Here is a 26,453-nt window from a genome sequence, read left to right on the forward strand (position 1 = left end):
TCCTCGACCTCCACCGACACGAACACATCTCTCCACACCTCAAATCCCTCCACTGGTTCCCCATTGACAAAAGGATCACCTTCAAGATCCTCATCCTCACACACAAATCACTCCACAACACAGGCCCTGCCTACCTCAACGAGAGTCACCTTCCACACCCCCACACGAAACGTCCGTTCAGCTGACCTCTCTCTCGCCTCTGACCCCCGCATCAAACACACCACCACCGGGGGCAGATCCTTCTCCTACATTGCACCCAAAACATGGAACGCACTCACAACTCACATTCGCAAGACCCAAAACCTACTTCTTTTCAGGAAGAGCCTCAAAACCTGGCTTTTTGAACAGTGAACCTCCTAGCCCCTTTCCCTCCCCCCCGTCCCCCCCCCCCCCCAGCGCCTTGAGACCCTCACAGGTGAGTAGCGCGCTTTATAAATCTCTTTGATACAGATCTACCTATATATATATATATATAAATATATATCTACATAGATATATCTATAGATATATCCATGTACCTAGATATATCTATCTACATAGATAAATATATATAGATATATACATATATTTTTTTTTAGTTGTTGTATGGTTTCCTTGGGGGCCAAAATGGCCCCCAGGGAAACCCTACAACATCTAAAAAAAAAAATGCCCCCACAGGGGGTCACCCTGCCCACGGGCGACCCCCTGTCATTTCATTTTTTTTTTTTTTTTTTTTTTTTTTGAAAAAAAAAAAAATCCCCTGGGGGGGGGAGGGGGGCGCGATCGCGACCCCCCTCCCCAGGGGGCACCTACCTTTTTATTTTTTTAGGAAAATTATGCCCGGGGGGGGGGGGGGGGGGGGCCCGTTTTCCGGGGGGGGGGCTGCCCCCCAAAAGTGAAATCCCTGGTGTCTAGTGGGGTTTCCTGGCCCCCGATCGCAGCTGTGCTGCGATCGGGGGCCAGGAAACCGTTTCAGAAGGCCTCATAAGAAAGGGGAGACTCTCCCCTTTCTTACGAGGCCTTCTGAAACTGTTTCTGGCCCCCGATCGCAGCACAGCTGCGATCGGGGGCCAGAAACTGTTTCAGAAGGCCTCGTAAGAAAGGGGAGAGTCTCCCCTTTCTTACGAGGCCTTTTCAAAATGTTTCCTGACCCCCCCCGATCGCAGCTGTGCTGCGATCGGGGGAGCCAGGAAACCTGAAAGTGTTTCCTGGCCCCCGATCGCAGCACAGCTGCGACCGGGGGCCAGGAAACACTTTCAGGAAGGCCTCGTAAGAAAGGGGAGTGTCTCCCCTTTCTTACGAGGCCTTCCTGAAAGTGTTTCCTGGCCCCCGATCGCAGCTGTGCTGCGATCGGGGGCCAGGAAACACTTTCAGGAAGGCCTCGTAAGAAAGGGGAGACTCTCCCCTTTCTTACGAGGCCTTCCCGAACGTGAAAAAGGCCGTTTTCCCCATGAAAGCAGGAAGCGGCCGCAAGGCTGCTTCCTGCTTTCATGGGGAAAACACCTTTGCAACGTCAGCGCGCCTCGCGGCGCGCTGACGTCACAAAGGGGCGGGTGGGGGGCGGGGGGAGACACGGTAGCTTCCGTGTCTCCCGGGGGGGGGGAAAAAAATAAAAAATAAATCCTCGGGTGCGACGCACCCGAGGATTTATTAATGCCCTTCCTGGTGTCGGCCACTGGTCGTGACCCGCACCAGGGAGGGTGTGTGGGCGTCGGCCAGTGGCCGACGCCCGCATTTAAGAGGTTAATTATTTCCAACACAGGTATCTAACCCCTTTACACTAGTAGGCCAGCCAAATGTCCTAGGTGGCGAAAAGACAGTGTTTTTCTTTCACCTTACATGGAATTGTGAAAGAGTTACATATTTTTGATGGTCAGTTTCTGATAAGCTACAGGAGTCCACTTCATCCTCTCTCAAAGGAGCTGTTTGTTTGGTATAATCACCAGACCCAAAAATAAAAAAACGTGATGTAAATGTTTGCAAATGGTGTTGGTATTGGCCAAAAGGCACATAGCTACTGGATGACTGGCCCTGTATGACCTTAGCATAGATGCATAGATAAGTGATACCATGGCATGGAGTGTGCATTAGCTGAAAAAGTACATCTCATGAGAGATAAGAGGTTGTGGAGGGCCTAGAGGTATGGGGAAGCATGTTGAATGCTTCCAGTACGGGCCTGACAAGGTATTCCATCACAGACCTCACAAACCAAAATTACATTTTAATTTCCAAAGAGACTGTTATGTGTATACCTATAGTTAACCCGAAAAAAAGAAAACGACTGTTAAGTATAAATGTTTAGAATATATTTGCCGGGTTCATATGGGGGCACGTATTAGTGTAATGATGTATTTTGGGACTTGGGGCAACTGCAAAATGTACTTATTTTTACAGTGTTTCATCACTGTACTTTTGATTGTGCAAGATAATTCAGAACTACATTTTTTAAAAAGATTGTTGCTTCTGAATGTTGCAGGCGCTTTATGTCAGTCTGTCATTTCTGTACCATGGATCTGGAGAAGGAGCCATGGTACCAAAGGGATCTGATTGGTTGGGTCCATGTTTGTGGGGGTAGTGGGCAGGGGGGATTCCAAAATGGCCTCCCTTACGCGAAAATATAAGATATACTTATATTTTTGGGCACAAGAACTGCAGTAAACAGTGAGGCCCTCCTGTTAATTACCAAAGTTCCAACCCAATACTGCGGTGCCCAAAAACATTTGAAGAAAAAGTTAGTGGTTTGGTCATGGACCAGAGTCTGCTATTGAGTTGACTGTATGCCATGCGCGTTGTCTGCCTGTAGTGGACTGTAAATGGGAGGGGGGAGGGGGAGCAGGCAGGCAAACAACTGCTGCTCATAGCTGAAGACTGTGCGCTGCCTGGGGCCTGGCAGTTGCCCAGGGTGATTATCTTTTTAGGAGGGAGGGAGGTCGAATTGGGTACACGGCCTGGCCAGAAGGCTTGCATACCGAGGGCTGACTATGTGCAGGGCAGCTAGATGCAAGTTGCACAATCCCCTCTTCCCCCCCCCCTCCACCCCCCCCCCCCCCTCTTTAAGCACCCAATAAGCCTCACCCCCCCCCCCCCCCCCCACCCCCTCCCTTTTCCCTCCGACGCTCACCTACCCCCTGCACAGAGCGGAATGCCTAGGGGTTGCACATTTGCAAAGGAGTTAGGCACATATTCAAGGGGAGGAGCTGTCTCGTGAGGCTTTGGGGGTGCTCAGGTCACTGAGTCAGTAGGTGTGTGCTTAGAAAATGCAAAACAAAATCGCGTACACTGGAAAAAGCAAAGGTTAAAGTAACGTTCTAGTTAGGAATGGTGATACGCTCTCATTCAGTGTTTGTTCAACTTATAGTCTGATCAAAATCACCTAGAAATTCACTGAAAATTTGAGACAACAGTAATGTCATCAATGATGTCAATTAAGATGCCATGGCTGATGTAATCTATGAGAGGTCGCAAACTAGTTCAATGAACTATAACTGGTGAATTTCAGTGATTGCTCTTTTTTTAAACATTACCTCATTTCAACACAACTATAAAGTCACGTTGATCTTTGCTTTTTCTGTGTATTTCTGCTTTTTGTTGTTTAATGTGTGTTAGCATCTTGTTACCATACTTAACTATAACCCCACTTTAATCTTTGTTTTTTTTAGCGAATGAATGTATGTATATATAGTAAGTTTAGGCCGCTTTGCTATTTTAACTCTGGCTTTCTAGGAGCATGAAGCCTATCTGCTTGTTTAATATTTTTTGTGAGGTATGTTGCTATCATGGTGATAGTTGGTTTGCTAGGTGGGAGTGAGTGTATGTATAAAGAAAGAACCTGTGTTGGGGAAAGTGGCATCTTAAAATAACCATTTAGTTCAATGTTGCATTAGAAAATAGTTTTTATGAGACGGAGAACCTGGTTTACTTGTTTTTAAGGATCACGTTAGTGAAAATAGTTTTGATTATTTTTACTTCATTGTTTTCAAATTGGACGTAAGAGTATTGAATTTGTTGCTAAGTTAGTTTTGTATTTGAGAATTTTGTCAGTTCACATTTTAGTGTAACTGGAAAAAACAGAATGCGTTGTTGTCCAAATATGGGCTCGTATCTGGCGAAAGTGAGACACTCCTTGCGGATTTTTGAAGAGATGGTTAGTGTGCTTTGGTCCCTGTGAAATTCGGAGGTTGGCAGCATGTTTGGTTTTGCCTTTGGTATGTGAACTTTTAGGCACTGTTAATGTGTTGGACAGGCATATTTTCCTGAGGTTTGACACTGAAGGTAATGTCACCCTCTGCAAAGCTTATAGGACCTCTGGAGCTTGCAGTGGTATTTACTGGTACTGTTCGAGGGAGACTGTTGTAGAGTGTGGGAAGGTTATTCTTTAGGAGCTTTTCGATTGTGGGGGATATCTTGTAGAGTGTAAAGCTCCTGGGAGGGGGACTGTATAATTCATTGGGACAGTAGAGTGCGTATTAATGGCCTAATGGAATAAGTATGGTATGCCCCCCAAAAAAACAGATTGCCATCTCTTTTACTCAGTGACAGGTGAAGGTGGACACTTTAGGAATCTCTGGAGGTCGCATCCATGCAACTGTGAACCACAAGAGAGGGTTAGGCTAACTATCGTGTAAGATTTGTTTTGCCTAGTTGGTTTAACCTCCAAATTACTGTAACAGAGTTCTGGGTGCTTTATTTCTTTTAATATGTACCTGTTGGTTCTCGAAGCGGGTAGTGTGACTGGGCATCGTTGCAAAGAATAAGTGTGTTTCTGCCTCGATTAGATTAGTCATTTTAGCAGGCCGTTATTGACTTGGTTTCAGCATTTGAAATAGTTACAGGCATGGTAGTGCTCCAGATTATTGTAACTAAAAACAACATTGAAAAAAGCTACAAATTAATTGCTGCGTTTAAGAAGTATTTTCATGCCCACTCCCTCATTTCAGAGTACATCTGAATAGAAAAGCGATATTTTCCCTATAGACACAAATTATAGTACGGGGAATTATACAAGGAGTATTTGTTATATTTAATCTGTGAAGTCTCTTTCTACAGTGTTTGCCATTCGATTTAAGACAACTGTTGGTCCGCACTCTTCACAATGCTTACTCTGTACTGTTGTTTCTGGCTCATAGTTTTTAAAATGTAGTTTATTTTTCCATCACAACTACATGGCGGTTTTCTGAACTTACTTTTCTGTGAATACATTTTTTCGTTTTATCTTTAGTTTGTTATTGTGACCTAAAGTAGTAGATATACTTTTAGCCTGAAAATACTGGGCTGTTATACCTTATATTGCTATTAAGAATGTGGTTCTCTATTATTTCCTATTTCTTTTCGTATTGTGTACGTGTGGAGAAGTATTTCACAAAAACGTGTAGTTTAAACTGTTAGTCCACGTCACCTTCAGAACTGGACGTATTGCTCCTGATGAGGCTCCGCCAGAGATTTATTTAGTTTTCGCCAGACTGTTTGTGAATTCTGGTTACACTGCACCCTTTACATTCAAGCATTCCTTACGTATTATCCATACTCTTGTTAAATGATTTATCTTCTGTGAAGTCATATGATTTGGTATCTCGCTTACTAAAGTTAAAGGCCTCACTCCTTTTCTTTACAAGTGAGACTGTCATTATCAGTATGACATGCATTTAGTCTTTTACTTCGCTTACTGCTTTTAAAGCCATACTGCACACTATCCACTTCTGCGGAACAAGTTGAGTGTCATCTGAGTCTAGTGATAACGTCACTCTTGAGTGAAAGCTTTAAAAAGTACAAAACAAAAGCCTAATTCTTGTGACACTTATTCAATATTGAACGCTTTAAATTAAATAGGACCAATTTTTCTGGCTTGACAGTTTCCCTAATCACAGTTAAACTCCTATACATTTAACTGTGGAGTATGAATTTCATTTTCCAGTTCAGACTATTGTCACAAGAGCATGCATTTTTAATTCGACAATACCTCTAGATCCGACTGTAAAAATATTTTTCTGAAATATTTGTATTTGCCCATATCAGAATAAAATAAAAACAATTGAGTGGCATTACTGCCAAAGTTTTGAGGTGAAATTAGTAAAACTGTTGTGAATTAAACATGTATTTGATAACTGTTGCAATTGTTCGCGAGTTTTGATATTGTATTAAAGTCAGCTATTTTTAATGTATATCGTTTAGTGAATGCCTGAATATTGGTTACGCTTTTGTATTCATATGGTGATTTAGTGTTGCAGGGCTGAATTATCATACTGTCAAGTGAATCCTTTAGCTGGATGTATGTCTAAGCTGGGCATTAGGACATTCAGGTAATTTTCTGTGCTGACATTGTTTCTGTAATGTGGTTGGCATGTAGCCTGCCTGAACTTCAACTATTAAGAGTGTAGTCCCATTTTAATAGTTTTCTTTGTTTATCTGAAGGTTCAAATGTATCGCCTATATTTTTGTTTAATGTCTTTACTTGTAATAATGGCAACTCTGCAGTGAGACATGGTGTCTGTGATTCTTAGCAGGACTTAATATAATTGATGAGTATTACCCTTGATTGTCCCAAGTGTTGTTATTTTTCGACAGCATACACACATTTTAGGTGTGGAAATTGCTTTTGTCATTGTTTTTTCTTTTTTTTTTAAATAGGGACCAGGTAGGGTGACTATTTACTCTTGAGACAGGGTGTGCTTGACGATTCAGTACTGCCTTGTGAAAAAACGGAGCTGTTTATTATGAACCAAGTGGTCACCAAATGTAAACCTAGAAGTAAAGTAATAGAGCAAATTAAGCGATTGTGGTGGACCTTGAAAAGTCACCAAAAGTATGCTATTGTGATGGTGCAGTTAAACAGAATGCTAAGAGTGCATCATCCAGATGTTTATACTGTTATGATTTGCACATATTTTAAGCCTTTGTTTTGAAGTTGCCCATAGGAATGATGTCGTTTATAATGGGTGAAATTTTCTAAGTATCATTTTTAGAGAGGACAAATGTACAAGAAGTGAGGCCTACGCAAATTGATTATAAAGAGATCTGTAAGTTCTAAATGCTTTGCATCTTCACCCCGGTCACTGGCTAAATGTAACCAGATCAGAAACCTAATCGACAGAGGAAGGCAGCAGAAATTTTTGAAGCACTTCCAATTCTTTTACCATATTTATAAAGGTGGGTGAAATGATTCAATGTACATACAAAAGAAACCTAATTTCATAGGAAAATGTGGTAATGCCTTTATTCACTCACCTGTGAAGTGTCAATTATGCAGATTATGTGAGGCTACATTACAACAATGTCATCGTTGATGAATGTCTGTTGCAAGAGCAAGTCTGTAAGAGTCACAAGTAGCTCTCAAGTTACCCTGTCACAAGTGAGATTTTAATCCAACCCTGGTTTTAGAGGTTCCTTTCCAATGTGTGTTGTCATGGCATTTGTAAACCTGCTTATGGAAACAGCCTGTTTACCAAAATGCTTTAAACTTGAGTTTAAGATCCAGGAGTGATTCAGATTTCACTGAGACTTGGCCACTAGAGAGTGATAGAAAAAACAAACTTCCTAAATTTTGAAGTGCTTGATTTCGTTTGTAAACAACTGTATACTCAACTGTACGTTTCTTTCATCTTAAACCCAGGTGGGGCGATATCCATGCTCTCTGCTTGCCTAGCCGAAGTTTCCACATGGATGTCAAGTAACTGTTTAGAACTGAACCCTGATAAGAGGCATTTTGGTCGAAGCCAGCCGTTGAACTACAAGACGAGCCCCACATGATACCTGGCTCCTTCACATTAACACATGACTTTAAAAAAAAAAAAAAAAAAAATGTAAATGTTCACTAAATACACAAAGGGACAACACAAGACAGCCGTCTGGACCCTCAGTGGATGATTGTCCAGCCCTGAAACAACAGACGCACTCCTTGACTCTTGTCTGAAGTGTGGATAGTTGAGTAAACATTGGGCCCGGGAAGTAAGCGTGCCCTTCTGAGCAAACTCTTTTCCTTAGTCTGTCATTCGGAAGGCTACGAACATCTTCTAAACGTGATAGCTTAGCGAACCGGGAGCAGTTTTGAAACCAGAGTGTCACAATGGAGCAACAATGGAATAGGCAAAACATGTGACATACCCAACTTCCCATTCCCAGTAGTGGCCAGTAGTAAGGCACCAGAAGTAGTAGTTGGCTCAAAAATAAGACAAGTGTGTGACAGATCTGGTAACTTGCTTCCGAATGTATATTAAAGTGTTGTCATTTTCAGAATTTCTTTCATTCTGATTTGAGTGGATTCACTGTATTTCATTTAATACCCTGTCTTGAAACAATGGACCTCCTGGTGCCCTCTGCTTCTCAGAGGGCTAACTAGTCTTATCAGCCCAACTAATGTCAAGCATGATGACTGGATATTGGTGGCAACCAAACCTGAGGTCAGTTACTCTTGGAGCAAAATTATATCTCCCTGTTCCTAACACTAGCTGCTGAGCAAAGAATAGGAACACCTGGCACTCCTTAAACAAGAAGGTGAAAAAGGACTCCACAGCCATTCAGCTGAAGATTAACCAGGAATCAAAAGGAATGAATTGTTTTTGGGGGAACTGAAGTGGTACATAAACCTACAGCAGAAAACTGAGACCAAGATCTTAATAATCCTGAATGCTACGTGGTCACACCTTTGAGGCTCCCTTCAGTACTCCTAACCTGAAGCCGAAATGGTCAGCAATTGGGATGTAGGCTCTTATTTATTAATGAAAACTGTGGTGTAAATAGTTTCCTTCTCCACGTGTAATCGTAAGAGACCTTTTTTTCTGAGCTGTTTCTCCTACTCTGCACCTGAATGAAGATTGATGGGTGAAGTTTAATGCTGAGATTTATAGTACTGTATCTCAAGATAGTATCCGTTCTTTCGCTTGGTGTGTCTTCGTCGCCTCTTCATGGAGCTCTGCACGACATAAAGGCTCACTTGTTTGCACTGGAATACTAAGCTACCAACTTTTCTCTGCTTTGTCCCTTAAGTCACAGCCCTAGATTCCATAAGTAGGACTATTCTACTTTAATTCTTTGTACTTTTTTGAACTAGGGAAGCAGCCTCTCATCATTGGACACTAGTACTATTGATCGCTTGTTTATAAAAGCCAGAAAAGTGTTTTACACCATTTGTCATCTGAGGCCCGGTTTGTATTTGTTCTTAAAATGCAAATAAAAGAATGTTTTAAAAAAACAAAAAACAAGCACTTGTGATATTAGTCAGTTATTCGACCTTTGCTTAGCATTTATGTTTCATAAATTCAGAATGTCAGGCGAGTCTGGTAGTTCACATGCAAGCTTCCACACTTGACATACTATTATCCAACTGCATGTCTCATTGCTCGTAATAACACCTTAAATCCCTACATTCCATCATTATATGGCTATATGTATATTGCATAAAACCATAATCATGGCTTTCCTGCCCACTGGTCAACATCCTTCTACTCCTACAAATGATCATTGGAGCTACCAAGTTTTAAAGCATGGGGTTGCTTAAATTCCACGTGGCTTCGAATGACTGCACCGAAAATATGTATTCCATTCAATATTCCTTATCTAAAAAAACAAATCACCAAAGGGTATTACTCCAGGGACCTGGTAGATTCCTTTGATTCTACAGTTACCTTTAGCTTACTTGACCTAGTTGTAAAGTTTTTAAAGGGTTGGGTTATTATATATATATTTTATTTAAATATACCCTGGGGGCTCCAAAATTAATCAACCTTCAACGTTACGTCAGGGAACTTTAGACCCTCAAGGCGTTCGTTTCAGCCATTTGTTTTTACCAATTATAGATCACTGTTTTTGGAGCAACTTCATGGATTTAAAGATTGTGTTTGAACCATTTTTAATTTTTAGGATTTCTTGTTATGTCAGATTCTTTCCTTCTGCACAAAATGCAGAACGAATATATTGATAAATAACTGGCAGTGCCACGTGTGAATTTTGGGTCATGATCTTAATACCTCTTTGAACATTGGGTAAGCTTGATAACACCTGCAGTGGTTTTTGAGCCACCTTAATGCCCTTGAGAGGTGCTTCATAGTGCCATAATGTAATTTTCGAACTAAGGGGATTGGCGGGGGGGTCTTACCCTGTTAAAGCCCAACATGAATTACTATTGTCCCCATGGTCAGTGCCGTTGTTCTAGGCGCCAAGCTTAAGGGCGTCACTAGTACACTGAAGGGAGGACATGCGATCCCTGCTTTCACAGTATAATGATGCACTGGAAAACAGTTATCCTCTGGATCTAATGGCTTACTAACTCTATATCACTGCTCAGAACATAATAGGGCAGTGTGTAAGCACTTCGTGTTAACTGTCTAGGTTGTGGGAGGCCTCACTGGCTTAGTTTTGCAGATAGGCGTGAGGTGACTCGTGTCTTAAGGAGTCATAAGAGTTAGGCCTCTGGGCCGCCCCATCACAAATTGTGGGGCTGTCTCATGAATGTAAACGTTTGTTCTTGGAACAGTAGCTGCCTACTTGCAACACATGCAAGAAGTTGCCTACCTGGATATTAGATAGCTCTTCATTCCACTGTTTGGTTTTAATTGGCTGCATTATGGCGGGATCTGTGAGTGTACCCATGTGCACCAGCGATAACAGCACGCAGTGCCTTGGTAGTGGCTGATAAGGTACCACAGACATGACTGAGAAGAACATCCGATGTATGACTATGAAAAACCCTGTCTCTGCACCCCAGGTGTAACTACATAGTGACGGGCCCCTGAAACATATATATGGCTGCACAGGGCTCTGTATGTGCAGTGATCTATTCCAGTATGTGTTTCCGTTATAGTTAAATCAGCTTTTAATCTGATCGGTCTATAAGACTTCACAGGGCTCTTCACTACAGATTTGAGTGCACACAGTGCTGTCTTTAAAACCCAGATATTGCAGCAGATGGCTTTGTCCCTGCATCCTTGGCATGATAAATAGGGCTGCTCAGGCTTGATTAAACACGGGCACCACTGCTTTCTTTGTAAAAGAATGAGTTCCAGTGCCCAAAGCTCTGCTAAGTAGCCTGTGGTAGGCACTATTAATAGTGCGTTCAATACCAAGGCTGCATAATCTTTAATCCTCTATCAGGCCTCCCTCCCCCTTCATTAAACCCCTAAAGGTTCCTCCTTTCTCCATTTGTGACTTTTAAAAATCTTTCTCTTCTTCCCCGTTTGTTTTTACCTCTCTTTCCCCCAAGATGTCTGTCCTGGAAGAATGAGTGTCGGTCCCATAAAATGAGTGCTTGTGACTCCACCACAGCAACCACCAGCTCAAATGATGGACAACCAGGACGTGAATGGGGCTACACTGAATTCATTCTATGAAACCGACTTGTGATTGCATAGCATTCTGTTCTCTTGCTCCAAATAGATCTCCATTCGATGCTGCCCTTGTGTTCTATTAGCTACACAAAGCTATGACCATCACCCCAGGGTTGACTCTTCAAGACACCGTATTTTCTTATCTAATGCAACTGTACATTAGTCTGCTGCTGCACGTCAGATATGGCTGCATAGTGCTCTCGTCCTGCACCTCAGAAATGAATAGGTCTTACCTGAGTCAAAGCATGCACTGTTGCTTGCAAGACTTTTTTGGCAGCTTAAAGGGGGTTAGAGCTCACCCATTACTTACCATTGGTTGGCTTCATCGTCACTCTTATTTCCGTGTTTTTGTTTGGTTAATGCTGCTATTTTTTTTTTTTTCCTCTTTGTGTGTTTGTCCCTCCCGTGACACACACATAGCAGTGTACTGCTATCATTCCCACTGAGTATCTTCCTGATAGTCATGCTTTGACAGTGCCCTATTTTTTCTTTTGGAAGAAGCACTCCATAATACTGCACCTGTTTGCAGGCCGTCTATTTCTATCCCACTCCCTCTCGTGCTTCAGACATGTTTTACTGTGGCAAAGAAAGTTTATTTTCAGACTGCCTGTGTCCTTTATATTTTTCTGATTATGTTGTATGACAAATATATTCTTTCTCTTTTGCCTTTGCACCCTCCCTCTCTCCTTACTACTCTTTGCCCATGTCACCTTTGCCCTCTTCTTTCTACCTTCCCCCTCTTCTTTCTACCTTCCCTCCTTGCCGCTTTTGACCCGTGACCTGCTCTCTGTTACTGTTTCAAACGTAATCTACCATAGCTGAGAAAGTTTAGGTTCAGATTGGGTGTCACTTACTTTTTTTTGTGCTTTTTATTGTTTTATTTGTATTACAGACATGATATTGATCTCTCTCTTCGTCCATCCATGCTGCCTTTACCTGCTGCCATTGTCAGTGTGCCATTGTCCACCACCATACTTCTTGCCTGTTTCCTTTGCCCCTCTTTGCTCCCACCCTCTGTCCCAGGGGCTTTTGACTCCTCTCTCCATACCTCCATCGTTGTTACTTCTTCTGTCACGCTACACCATAGGTGAGAAAGTTTAATTTCAGAGTGCACACTCCCATTTTTCTCACTTTTGTTGTTTTATCTGTATTGCAGACTTAATATTCCTTCATATTACCATTTCTCTACCTGTCTGTCCATGTTGCTTTTACCTGTTCCCTCCCTACCCCGTCCGTCCTGATGCCTTTGATAAATGTCACAATGGCTTTTTAGCCCTCTATCCATTACCATATCACACTATACAATGACAGGCTGGACCATACAATACAATACAATACAATGACAGGCCAGACCATACCATCCTATCCTATACAGTGACCAATTATACCATACTGTACAATGACATACCATACCATACAATGGCAGGACCATAACATACCAAACTATTCAATGTCAGGCCATACCATATTACACAATAAACTACCATACCATACGATGGCAAACCATACTATACTACACAACGACAGGCCAGACCATACTATGCTATACAATGACAGGCCATACCATACAAGGCCAGGCCATATCGTACAGTGAAAGCAGTAACATAATAAACATTGGCATACCATACCGTATTGTCCTACACAGTGACAGACCATACCATACTGTACAATGACAGGGCCATAACATAACATAACCTACTATACAGTACAATGGCAGCCCATACTGCCATACCATCCTATACAATGACAGACCATACTATGCAATGCCAGGGCAGAACATACAATGACAGGGCCATAACAAGCCATACTATACAATGACAGGCCATTCCAACCCATAATATACAATGCACAGCAGCTGTGCTGTTGTACAGTGCAGCTAAAAGAACATTGACAAGGCTAAAAGATCTCTCCTGGTGAAAACTATAAGTTTTAGCAGTACTTGTTTTTACAGCTGTGTTAACACCCCAAAAAAATCAATATAGTGTTGTTTCTATTTATTAGTTCTTAGCTCTTAGTTTCCCTGCACACTATACACAGTCTAACATATCTGGGTATTAGCCTCACTGAATAGCAAGGACAGAAATGAGTCTAAAAGGCTGTGTTCCTGCGCTCCAGATATGTTTGCACCGTGATCAATTGCTGTACCCTAGAAGGACAAGTTAATTACCTTCAGTAATGCCTTATTTAGTAGAGTCTCTGACCCCGGTAGGTGGCATCAATCGGCTCCGGGTCAGAAGTGACACAACAGTGCCTACATAAGTGCCACCCAGGCATGCTAGCGTTTTCTTTGATGACTGCTTCCACGGCACAGATGTGGACCTACATTAAAACCAATCGACCACTGTTGTGAATCTAGCAGGATCTTGTTTGGGAAGAGCCCTGGTTACAGAGCAGGAAGAAAAGGAGGACCAGTGAAGAATCTGTGGTCAGATGGAGTCCCTACCAGATGAGGCTTTACCAAAGGTGAGTAATTGTCCATCTGATAGAAGCATCTAACCGCAGATTCCCATGCAATACCTGCAAACTGGCTAGACCAAGATGTCTTGGAGGACAAAATACCCGTTATACCAGACATAGCAATCAAGGTAGTAGTGTTTGGTTAATGTGTACAGAGTTGTCCACATGGCTACCTGACAGATTTCCAGGACAGGGACCCAGTGTGTCTAGTGCAGTAGTGGCAGATATTGGCCCTGGCGGAATGGGCATGCAGCCTTCTGCTGGTTGTTTCTTCACCAGTGCTTAGCAGATTTTGATACAAAGCAAAACAGATTGAGAGATGGTGTGCTTCTGAACAGCCTTCCTTTTTTTGCTCCCCACTAAAGAGCTGATTGCCCACCTAGTGGTCCTTGGTGCGCTTGATGTAAAATGAAAGAGCTCTTTTAGGTTCTAGGCAATGGAGCCTATCCTCTTCCTTGGAAGGGCGAGGTGGAGCATAAAAAGGATGGAGAGTGACACCCTGGCCAACATGGAAGGGAATCCACCTGGTGTGTTAAACACCAAACCCCAAATTTCGCCCACTGGGTGGTATAGATGGATTTGATAGATGGGTGCCTGGCTACCAAAATAATACCATATACTTAAGGAGGAAGATCAAACACTCAATTCTGTCCTCTCAGCCTCCACACACAAAGCTGAATAGTGTGCAAGCACTGGTGCAGCACCATGCCCTATTGCTTCAAAAGGTGGTCTTCTGGAGGGGCAGCCTGATTGGAGGAGCAGTGCTCGGGCTCAGGAGCTCCAAGCCCAGTCTAGAGTCACTAGAATGATTCTGGCCCTGTCGGTCTGAATCTTCTTGACAACTCATGGCAGTACTAGTATCAGTGGAAAGGTGTACAGGAGCCTTAAGATTGACACAAGATGAAATGCATCTCCAAGAGAGAACCTCCCAGTAAACTCCAAAGAGAAGCGCTGACAGTGCATGTTATCGTTGGTGCCAGACGGATCCAGCCAAGGCCCTCCCCACTCAAGAAAACTGAGTGCATGCCACCTCTAGATGCAGGTGCCATTGGTGGTCAGCAGCGCACAACCTGCTGAGCTTGTCTACCTTGGCGTTCAAAGGGCCGGCCAGGTGCTGACCAACCTGGAAGATGTCCTGGTGCTCAAGCCAGGTCCAGAGATGCAGAGCCTCCTGGCATAGGGTCCATGACTTCCCTCACCCCTCTTCCCCAGCAAATTGGTGTAGAGCCAGGACAGAACACAGTCCTCTGGTCTCTACCTCTCCCAAATGGCTGCCTAACCCAGGAATGATGCATCTGTCACCACTGTGAGTTATAGGTGGAGAAGAGAGAGGGGTCTGCTACAGACCCAGTTGGGGTTTGTTACCCACTACTGCAAGGTCCCTCTGATATCTGGACCAAGTCGGGAGATTCCAATGATTTTGCACTGTAGAGCCCGTATTTGCCATCCGGCATGCTTAACTGCAGGATGCAGGAGACTATGAATCCCAGCAGCCTCAGAGTCAATCTCACTGAAATCCATGATAGAGGCTGAAACATCGATATCACAGCCTGAATATCCTGGACTCCCTGCTCAGGATAAGCCTGAAACTGCACTGTGTCCAGAATGGCTCTGATGAAAGAGAGCAACTAAGAGGGAGTCAGGTGCGACTTCGAAACATTTATAGAAAACCCTAGGGAATGCAGGAGGTCTGCAGTAGTCTGGAGGTGGGAGACAGCTGCCTGGGACAAGCCTGCCTTCAACAGCGAGTCGTCAAGGTAGGCGAAAGACTGAAAACCCTAACCCTCAGCAGATGTGCTATACCCACCGCCCTCACCTTGGTGAACAACCAAGGGGTGCTGGTGAGGCCAAAAGGGAACAGAGCAAACTGAAAATGTTCACTGCCCACTATGAATGGGGATATGGAAGTAGTCATCCTGTGGACAGGCAGAGAGGGGATATGGAAGTAGACATCCTTCAAGGGTCCAGGGTCTAGGGCAGACAAAACCTGACCCAATGTGAGTATTATGAACTTCTTTCCTTAGGAAGTAATTGAGTAAGAGGCCGCCTGTCTAAAATACAGTGGATGCCTTCATCCTATTTCTGTTTCAGCAAGTAGCAGGAATTGGAGCGACACCCTCTCTCTGGCACGTGCACTTTCTTGATGGCTCCATTGGTCAAAGGAACCTGCACTTTCTGGCAGAGTTCAGCAAGATGATTCTCAGTCAGCCGTTCTTGAGATGGTGGCAAAGGTTGAGGGGTTGTCCAAAAATGGTAAGTCGTATCCTGTCTGCACTATCAGTCAATCAATCATTTGTTAAGCTCGCTACTCACCCGATAGGGTCTCAAGGCACTGGGGGAGGGTGCTACTGCTCGAATGGCCAGGAGGGTTTAGCCCAGAAACCCAGAAGAGTGTTGATGCAGGCTTCATTGAAGGACAGTGACTGTTCTGAAGTGTCTGACCGTGCTTAGAGGTCGTCAGTAGTCTTGATATTGACATAAGGCAGCTGAAGATCAAGACCTCCTCAGCCATGCGCATCTATATGGTAAACGATGCTTCTTCCTCCGAAGCCTGGCCCGGAGTGTAAATCATGTTTGGTATGAGATGCTGGGAGCTGTCAGGTCCCCAGGCACAGTTTTCCAAACCTGCTGGGTGCTCCTTCAAAGGATTATACACCTCATCGCCCGTGGGGATCAGAGGGTGACTCTAATGGGTTGGTATGAGGTGGTTGACGCCTGGCTGGGCATCGAGCTGTCCCTGGGCAGCGCCAGGTCTGACAGGAATGAAGATGGCCACAGAAGTGCTGTAGCAAGTGCCGGGCATAACGGAGTCAAGGTAGGTGGTAGTACCAGAGATGGTGGCATTCTGGATCCAGGGATGGCTCTTGAGGGCCTAGCTGGTGTTGAGGAAGAGCCCAACAGTGAAAACCCACCCTGGGCACCACTCTGCACTATCAGTTTATCATAGCATTTGTAAAGCACAGTACTATTACCCTTAAGGGTGTCTGGGCTCTTGACGGTACTGTGTCTTAGTTGAAAAGCCACATCTTGAGTCTCCTTCTGCAGTTCACCAGGAGGGAGCTGTTCGGAGGTGGAGGGGCAGGCCGTTCCAAGACTTGGCTGCTGTGTAGGAGAAGGAGCGTCCTCCTCTCCAGCTGCGATGGATGCAGGGTGTGTGCGCGCAAGGTTTAGCAAGGCAGAGCTTAGTTTTCTTGCTAGGACAAAGAAGCTCAGTCAATGGTTGGTGTAGGACGGCCCCAGGTTGTGGCAAGTCCTGTATAGAAGTGTGAGGATTTTGAATTGGCATATCTTTCTGGACGGGGAGCCAGTGGAGGTTCCTGAGGTGTGGAATGATGCTTACGGGGGTTGAGGATGGGTCTGGCTTCGGTGTTCTGTAGAGTCTGGAATATTTTACGTAGCTGGGAGGACACTCGTAGAGAGCATTGCCATAGCTGGTGACCAAGGGGGTGTGTGACTGCCGTTCTGGTGTTGGGAGGCATCCATTTGAAGATTCGGCAGAGCATACAGAGGATGTAAAAGTGGGAGGAGGCAACTGAGTTTACTTGTCGATTCATTGGTAGTTAGCTGTTGAGGATGATGCAGAGGTTTCATGCGTGGTCTGATGGAGATGGCATTGGTCTGAGTTCTGCTGGCCACCAGCAGTGGTTCCACACAGAAGTGTTCTTCCTGAAGATCAGGGCTTCCGTTTTGTCAGTATTTAGTTTGAACCAGCTGTTTTTCATCCATGTTGCTACATTGGTCATGTTGTTGAGGAAGCTGGCTTTGGCAATGTGGGGTCTTTGAGTGAGAGGATTAGTTGGGTGTTGCCGATGTAAGAGACTATATCGAGTCCATAGGATCTGATGATTGGTAGAGGGGGTGGGGGTGGGGGGGGGGGGGGGCGGGGGGGGAGGTCATGTAGATGTGGTGATTTTGAGTGTAGAAGTGAAGGGAGGAAGGCAGATGCTCTGCTTGCGGCCCAAGAGGAAAGAGGTGACCTACTTAAGGGCGTTTTGTTCAATGCCTCTGTTGTGGTGTCTGTTGAGGAGTGTGTGGTGGGAGACTGTATTGAACGCTGCGGAGAGGCCCAGAAGGATCAGAGCTGCCGCCTCTCCTCGGTTGAAGAGGGTCCTGATGTCTTTGGTGAGGTGATCAGTGAATTCTCCATGCTGTGGTTGACCCGAAATCCTGATTGAGGTGTCGAGAAGGTGGTTTAGTTTCAGGTAGTCTGTGAGCTGTTAATTGATAGTTTCCTCAAGCACTTTGGCCAGGAAGGGGGGCAGGGAGATTGATCTATAGTTTTTAAGGTTGCAGGGGTGGGTGGAGTGTTATTTAGGAGGGGTCTGACCTCTGCGTTCTTCCATTTGTCCTGCAAGGTTTCCATGGAGAAGGAGGTGTTGAAGATCCGGGTTAGTTCCATGCTAACAGTGTAGGCTCCGAGATTGAAAGAGCCTAAAGACATGCCAGGGGAGTAGGGTCTCAAAGATGACATCCATAATGACATAGAACTCAGGTGACTGAGCAGGTATCACCCCGGTGCTGGGAAATTTTGGGTAGCTCAGGGCAGATGCCGATGCAGGCAATGCAGATGGAGTGTGGGAGCTTCGAAGCACAAGGTCAAACGGGCGAAGCTGAAGAATGCTTTGACTTCTTATGCTTCATGGATTACCTGAATTTGAAGAGTTGGTTTTGGACCTTGATGACCATCGTCCTTGGAAACTACTCCAGGGGTGGCCTCAGGAACATCCTCGGGATCAAGATTGGGACCAGTGTGGAGCTGCCTTCTGCCCTCTCACCAGGGCCTTCATCACCAGCTTGTGAATCACCTTCGGGTGCATTGACTTCCACTCAGTGTAGTCCTTTGAGTTTTTGTCCTGACCCTAGGCACCAGAGGCAAACCAGGTGGGGATTTCATGCCGATATTTGCCAGTGACAGTCCCCCCAAGGCTTGAAACTAGCAGGTTTCATAGGGGACATGTCCCTAGCACACTGGGAGCAGGCTCCAAAATAGAAGATTTGACAAAACGTCAAAAGACGTTGGTCAAAAAGTGGCCAGGCTACCTCTGTGTAGTTGATGCAAAAAGAATGGACCTAATGTGAGCGAGCTGGGTTGACGCTTATGTGGGCACTGGAACGTCACTGCTGTCACGAACAGAGTCAACGCAGACACGATCACCACCATTTACCAACGCACATAGGCATCGCTCACTATTTTCCAGATCAAGTGTGATGCCTGGATATGTAGATAGCTCAGTGATATACTGCTTTTGTCACAGAGATTCTCTTGTCGCGTAGGTTCTCATTATCCTAATGAGACTACTGGATTTGGACGGCAGAATCGCCTGGACTGTGGAGAACTGAGTCTGAATCCGCTCCAGGTGACGCCTGTCAGCCTAATCTGGGTTTGTTCCGGCTAACTAGCAGTGCCTCATCTCCACCCATGAGCAGGGATGATTGGGCAACCGGGCGCATGACATAAGTGACTCCTCAAGGGAATCGTGGTCACTCAGATCTCATTTGTTTCTCTCAGTTACATTAGTCTCACGTATGCAAGGGCAATCAGAGGCAGAGTATAGTTCAATAAGGTTTTAGTGAAGTAACTGCATCTTAGATAATAAAGCATATATTGAAATAACTAGGACGATGAAGCACAACAGGATTAAAATTGTGACAAGGAGTGTAGAACACAAAAATAACACTACCATGTTGTCACTACAGTTTTTAAGAATAGTTCCTGCCTAGGCTATGTCAGAGCATGTTAAGCTCCAATTCTTCACTTCAATTCTTCACTTCAGGTTCCCCCTGGGAAGACATCATCCCTCATACCTGAGCAAGAGGCTTGTAGTCTACATAAGCAGCTGCAGCGAAGCATTCAGCATACAGTTGTGGTCATCTGGCTGAAATCTCCCTCTAACGTACATGGGTCAAAGTAGTGTTTTTATCATAAAACTGCTGATGTTCCAAGAAAGGATCCCCACGTAAGAGTATATACAGGGAGTGCAGAATTATTAGGCAAATGAGTATTTTGACCACATCATCCTCTTTATGCATGTTGTCTTACTCCAAGCTGTATAGGCTCGAAAGCCTACTACCAATTAAGCATATTAGGTGATGTGCATCTCTGTAATGAGAAGGGGTGTGGTCTAATGACATCAACACCCTATATCAGGTGTGCATAATTATTAGGCAACTTCCTTTCCTTTGGCAAAATGGGTCAAAAGAAGGACTTGACAGGCTCAGAAAAGTCAAAAATAGTGAGATATCTTGCAGAGGGATGCAGCACTCTTAAAATTGCAAAGCTTCTGAAGCGTGATCATCGAACAATCAAGCGTTTCATTCAAAATAGTCAACAGGGTCGCAAGAAGCGTGTGGAAAAACCAAGGCGCAAAATAACTGCCCATGAACTGAGAAAAGTCAAGCGTGCAGCTGCCACGATGCCACTTGCCACCAGTTTGGCCATATTTCAGAGCTGCAACATCACTGGAGTGCCCAAAAACACAAGGTGTGCAATACTCAGAGACATGGCCAAGGTAAGAAAGGCTGAAAGACGACCACCACTGAACAAGACACACAAGCTGAAACGTCAAGACTGGGCCAAGAAATATCTCAAGACTGATTTTTCTAAGGTTTTATGGACTGATGAAATGAGAGTGAGTCTTGATGGGCCAGATGGATGGGCCCGTGGCTGGATTGGTTAAGGGCAGAGAGCTCCAGTCCGACTCAGACGCCAGCAAGGTGGAGGTGGAGTACTGGTTTGGGCTGGTATCATCAAAGATGAGCTTGTGGGGCCTTTTCGGGTTGAGGATGGAGTCAAGCTCAACTCCAAGTCCTACTGCCAGTTCCTGGAAGACACCTTCTTCAAGCAGTGGTACAGGAAGAAGTCTGCATCCTTCAAGAAAAACATGATTTTCATGCAGGACAATGCTCCATCACACGCGTCCAAGTACTCCACAGCGTGGCTGGCAAGAAAGGGTATAAAAGAAGGAAATCTAATGACATTGCCTCCTTGTTCACCTGATCTGAACCCCATTGAGAACCTGTGGTCCATCATCAAATGTGAGATTTACAAGGAGGGAAAACAGTACACCTCTCTGAACAGTGTCTGGGAGGCTGTGGTTGCTGCTGCACGCAATGTTGATGGTGAACAGATCAAAACACTGACAGAATCCATGGATGGCAGGCTTTAGAGTGTCCTTGCAAAGAAAGGTGGCTATATTGGTCACTGATTTGTTTTTGTTTTGTTTTTGAATGTCAGAAATGTATATTTGTGAATGTTGAGATGTTATATTGGTTTCACTGGTAATAATAAATAATTGAAATGGGTATATATTTGTTTTTTGTTAAGTTGCCTAATAATTATGCACACCTGATATAGGGTGTTGATGTCATTAGACCACACCCCTTCTCACTACAGAGATGCACATCACCTAATATGCTTAATTGGTAGTAGGCTTTCGAGCCTATACAGCTTGGAGTAAGACAACATGCATAAAGAGGATGATGTGGTCAAAATACTCATTTGCCTAATAATTCTGCACTCCCTGTATGTTTCTGTGAACATTAGAGACAAAGCGTACAACTTTTGCCAGCAACCTATCTCACTGCAGCCTTGAGAAAGCACAGAGTGAAAGAAATATCTTATTTAAGAATACAGTGCTGACCTAGGCAAAGAACAACTAGATAGAGAAAATAAAACAAGACCGCAAATGTGGCTATTGTTAAAATAATATAATAAAGCTAGAATAAAACATAACTAGGTTAAAGTGCACAGTGGCGGGCCTAGTTTGCTAAAATAACATGTCTAAAACCATAGCTAAAATGGCTACACAATACTTATTGCTTGCAATTCACAACTTTTGATCCTACTACAGCACAGTGAGCTATAAATGGGTATCCAAGAGTTGCATGGATACTGCAAGGCACAGGTTTTAGAACCTTACTAATTTTTCCTCACTTTTCATATTTTAGGTTTAGGTTTTGGCAGTAATTCATTCTTATTAGTATAGACAACCCCAAACGTGTTACTTTTTATACCCAGAGTTTGTGTTTCTCCAGGCCATGCACTTTTAACATATAATGCCTACCACTATGGAGGGCAGTTGTCTCCTGCACTTAGTACCTCTCGTTGTATGTAACATTTACATCCTTATATGGCTCATTTTCTCTCCATAAAGTGTGTGAGATGTAAAGGGCTTTGACACCCTACATTCGGTAGCGTTATAAACTAAATTAAATGTTGGAGAAGGGCTATTCAGAGATGAGTGCTACATAAGAATGTATTAGTGAGGGGATCAATGGAAAAAGGAGGTAATTGTGTGGAAGGAGAGGGGCCCTACAAAAACAAATGTACTATCACCACCAAGGCTAAAGATGGCCCTGACTATGGTTAAGCTGAACATATGACTATAAATCCCAACGTTTTAAGGTCCCCTTGACTCAGGAGGATGGGTGAAAGGAGCTTGGGTGTATACGCTAATAGTTGTAGACCTTTCTGATATGACTCCCTATATGAGAGAGACAGAGAGAGAGACACACACACTCACTCACTCTTTCACACACACACACTCACACACATCTGCTGTCATCGTTTAACAGGAGATTGTCATGCATGTTGGTGCTTAGATCAGCATGCTGCAGTGGAGAAAATGAGAAACCCTTTGTAGCAACACTACTAGTTTGAGCAAGACTCAGCTTGTCAGACTGTAGCTTGCAAGAAGCACCACTTGGACCAAACAAGAGCCCCCATGACTTGACCATTTTCTTTCACAAAAGTCTAAGGGTGTGCTCTGCCCTTCACCCGTACACTGTGCCAGGAGAAGCTATTGTTTAGCTGAAGGGTGCCTGGTATGCATACTCATTCCCTGTTAGTACTATAGAATCTCCACCATTACTGTGGATTCTGTCTGAGGTACTGTAAATTTTATAGCAGGCATAGCTGCTAGCAATTTGTGTGGTACACAGTTGATGCTCATGTGCTTGAATGTCTCCCTCCAAACTGTAAAATGTAGTGCAAGATCAGAAAGGTTTTTTTTTTGTTTGTTTTTTGTTTTTTTTAGATTTATTTATTCAGTGTTTTCAATGAGCAATACAACAGCATTGCATAACACAATAGACAAAACCAACAGTATGGCAGAGTAGCGGTGCACCTTTATAGAACCACATTTTGGCCAGTGCAATAGCCAGTGTTCTTTTAATTCAACATTAATCTAAATGCCATCAGCGAGTGTGAGGGCACATAAAATATCGGAGGGAGAGGGAGAACCACGGGCAAGAGGGGAGAGAGAGAGGAGAGCACCGGGATGGCCGCTTCTCAAACCCGGGCAAATCCCCCAGCTGTAGCACCCTCGCCATGCAGGCAGGGGGTGATAGAACAGGGCCATGCATACCAGCCCCATCCAAAGGACAGAGGAGTTGGGCTAGTCCAATGAATAGTAAAGCAATGCGTCGCTAGTATCAACCCCAGCTGTGCATTTTCTGCCTTTTTTTGGGGAGAGGGAGCTATCCCAACAAACAGTGTTGCATCGTCATGTCTATTTTAACTATGGTGAGGCTCTCAACACACTCACTATCTCACATCAAAATAACTGCAGGGACCCAGATAGCCAAGTAGCATGGGCAAAAGTGGCAGGAGAAGCACTGCAGTGGCCACAGTTGTCAGTTTGTGCCGGAAATATTCTATGCAGTCACTTTAGCATCAGATACGCCCTATACAAATAGTAAAACTGCGCCAGTTTAAATCTGGCATTACTGGATCCTTCCTGCACTAACACACGTACCCTAGCCCAGGCCCCGTCCTACAATGGTAGCTCTAGATCAGCATCCCACAGTGCACGCAACCCCGAGATATCTACATGTCTGTCCCCTTTTAGGGCAGCATACACATGGAAGAGAAGCCCCGAGCCGAGCCCAGATCAAACAATACCTGCAGTAAGTGAGACTGAGGGTTCCTCCAAGAAGGAGGTCTATATCTCCAGTGCCGTGCTCGATACACTAGCATACTTAAAAAACTGTCCCCGCCCAACTCATAAGTGTGTCTCAGCCTGCTCCCAGGTAACAAACATGCCATTCTGATACAAATACCCCACATTATAGTAGCCACCTTCTCGCCAACCCATGAAGTCCATTTCCTCTGCGATGCACACCAAGGGGTGCGGCCACCATAATGGTAGCAGGGGTGCATAAGCGGTTGCTGGATCACCCCTGTGACTGCCCGCTCCCATATCCGAGCCACCTGCGAGACCACGAATGGAGCGCCCACGGGGAGCCTAACACCACTCATAAGGAGTGTCAGGAGCTCCGATATTAGTTCTGTAACGTCCAACAGGGTTTTCTCAAAGTTAGGCCCATCGCTGCACCAGAGGGCCGCATATTGTAACAGACCTGCCATGTAATATAAATGGAGATCCAGCATGCCCAATCCATCGTCCACCAGGTCGAACTTAAGTACCTCGAGATGGACTCTACTCCTCTTACATGCCCAGATCAGGGACACCAACAGCCTGTCTATCTGGCGGAACAGTGTCAGCAGGTCACAGAAAGAGTTCTGCATAACATATAAGAACTGAGGGAGGAGTACCATTTTACGAAGGGCGACCCAACCCATAACTGACAAATGGGAGTATGGTCCAAAATTGGACAGAGGAGCAGAGTCCATCCATCGCTCTGCCCATGTTCAAACTATACTGTAGCTGAGGGGAGTGAGACAACCGTATGTCTAGGTATTGAAATGCCTCTGTCTCCCATGTCAGACCCTCCTGCGGGAGCTTCATCACCTCCAAATCAACCAGGGATGCCATTGGCCAGAGCACTGTCTTGCGTCTGTTAACACAGAGGCCCGAAACCGCTCCAAAATCGTCCATCAGGCTTAACAGGAGAGGGTCAGAGCACTCCGGATCCATTACATACACCAAAGCATCATCTAAATACAACGAAATAGTATGCACCCTGGTCCCCACCTTTATACATCAAGCTTGGAGCCTCTCCTGAAGTTGTACCACCAACGGCTCCATCACTAAAGTAAACAAGAAGTTCAAAAAGTTAGTTGCCCTTGCAACAGCTGCCACAATTCTGAATTGAAATTCTCCCTTATCAGAATATTTATTAATCCTTCGAATTATGCAGAGCTCTGTGCTTTAGTACGTTGGGGAGATTGAAACCCAGCTAAGTTTCTGTGTTGGTGCCTGTGGGGAAATGCCTCACGTGGCATGGTTACCCCCTAACTTTTTGCCTTTTGTTGATGCTAGTTATGATTGAAAGTGTGCTAGGATCCTGCTAACCAGGCCCCAGCACCGATGTTCTTTCCCTAAACTGTTCTTTTGTTCCCACAATTGGCACATCCCTGGCACACAGACAAGTCCCTTGTAACTGGTACCCCTGGTACCAAGGGCCCTATGGCCAGGGAAGGTCTCTAAGGGCTGCAGCTTGTATTATGCCACCCTGGGGAACCCTCTCTCAGCACATGCACACTACCAGCTTGTGTGTGCTGGTGAGGAGAAAATGACTAAGTTGACATGGCATTCCCCTCAGGGTGCCATGCCCTCAACCCACTGCCTGTGGCATTGGCAAGTCACCCCTCCAGGAGTCCTTACAGACCTATGGCAGGGTGTGGTATACCTCTGGAGAGGGCATAGTTTCATGAGCACTATGCCCCTACAATGTCTAAGCCAAACCTTAGACATTGTAAGTGCAGGCTAGCCATAAAGAGTATATGGTGTGGGAGTCTGTCAGTTACGAACTTTACAGTTCCATAATAGCTATACTGAAATCTGGGAAGTTTGGTATCAAACTTCTCACCACAATAAATCCACACGAATGCCGGTGTGGAATTTATTAAAAAAAATGCACACAGAGGGCATCTTAGAGATGCCCTCTGTATACCAGTCCAATTCATAGTTTTAGGCTGACCAGTTCCTGCCAGCCTGCCACAGCCAGACGAGTTTCTGGCCACATAGGTTGAGTGCCTTTATTACTTTGTGGACAGGAACAAAGCCTGTACTGGGTGGAGGTGCTTCTCACCTCCCCTTGCACGAGCTGTAACACCTGGCAGTGAGACTCAAAGGCTCATGCCTGTTGTTACAGCGCCCCAGGGCATCCCAGCTAGTGGAGATGCCCACCCCTCCGGACACAGCCCCCACTTTTGGCAGCAAGTCCAGAGGAGATAATAAGAAAAACAAGGAGTCACCACCCACCAGTCAGGACAGCCCCTAAGGTGTCCTGAGCTGAGGTGACCCCTGCCTTAAGAAATCTTCCATCTTGGTTTTGGAGCATTCCCCCAATAGGAATAGGGATGTGCCCCCCTCCCCTCAGGGAGGAGGCAAACAGAGGGTGTTGCCACCCTCCAGGACAGTAGCCATTAGCTACTGCCCCCCAGACCTAAACACACCCCTAAATTCAGTATTTAGGGGAAACCCTGAAACCAGGAAATCAAATTCCTGCAACCTACAACAAGAAGGACTGCTGATCTGAAAGCCCCGCAGAGACAACGGAGTTAACAACTGACTTGGCCCCAGGCCTACTGGCCTGTCTCCGGACTCAAAGAATCTGCACAGTGATGCATCCAGCGGGACCAGTGACCTCTTTGGACTCAGAGGTCTGACCTGCACCTATAGGACCAAAAACCTCCTGAGGACAGCGGCTCTGTCCAGAAACCACTACAAAACAGCAACAAGAAATCAACTTTAAAGAGACTCTCACTTCCCGCCAGAAGCGTGAGTCTTCACACAC

At 44.9% G+C, this 26,453-nt stretch overlaps 1 protein-coding gene across 3 annotated transcripts in view; it reads left to right on the top strand.

The window, feature by feature from the left end:
* The window catches only part of SCAF8 (SR-related CTD associated factor 8), a 1,507,655-nt gene that overhangs the window by 1,022,796 nt on the left and 458,406 nt on the right, over window positions 1-26,453 (top strand). The window contains exon 22 of one of the 3 annotated variants that reach the window (XM_069234634.1): window positions 7,586-9,150. The exons of 1 other annotated variant lie outside the window; for it this stretch is intronic. The gene's annotated coding sequence lies outside the window, so the exon portion shown is untranslated. Of the gene's footprint in view, window positions 1-7,585; window positions 9,151-26,453 lie in introns of those variants that run through there. One more of the 3 variants, XM_069234635.1, reaches the window with a different exon arrangement.

The sequence above is a fragment of the Pleurodeles waltl genome, chromosome 5 (assembly GCF_031143425.1).
Source record: "Pleurodeles waltl isolate 20211129_DDA chromosome 5, aPleWal1.hap1.20221129, whole genome shotgun sequence".
In the NCBI taxonomy this organism is placed as follows: Eukaryota; Metazoa; Chordata; class Amphibia; order Caudata; family Salamandridae; genus Pleurodeles; species Pleurodeles waltl.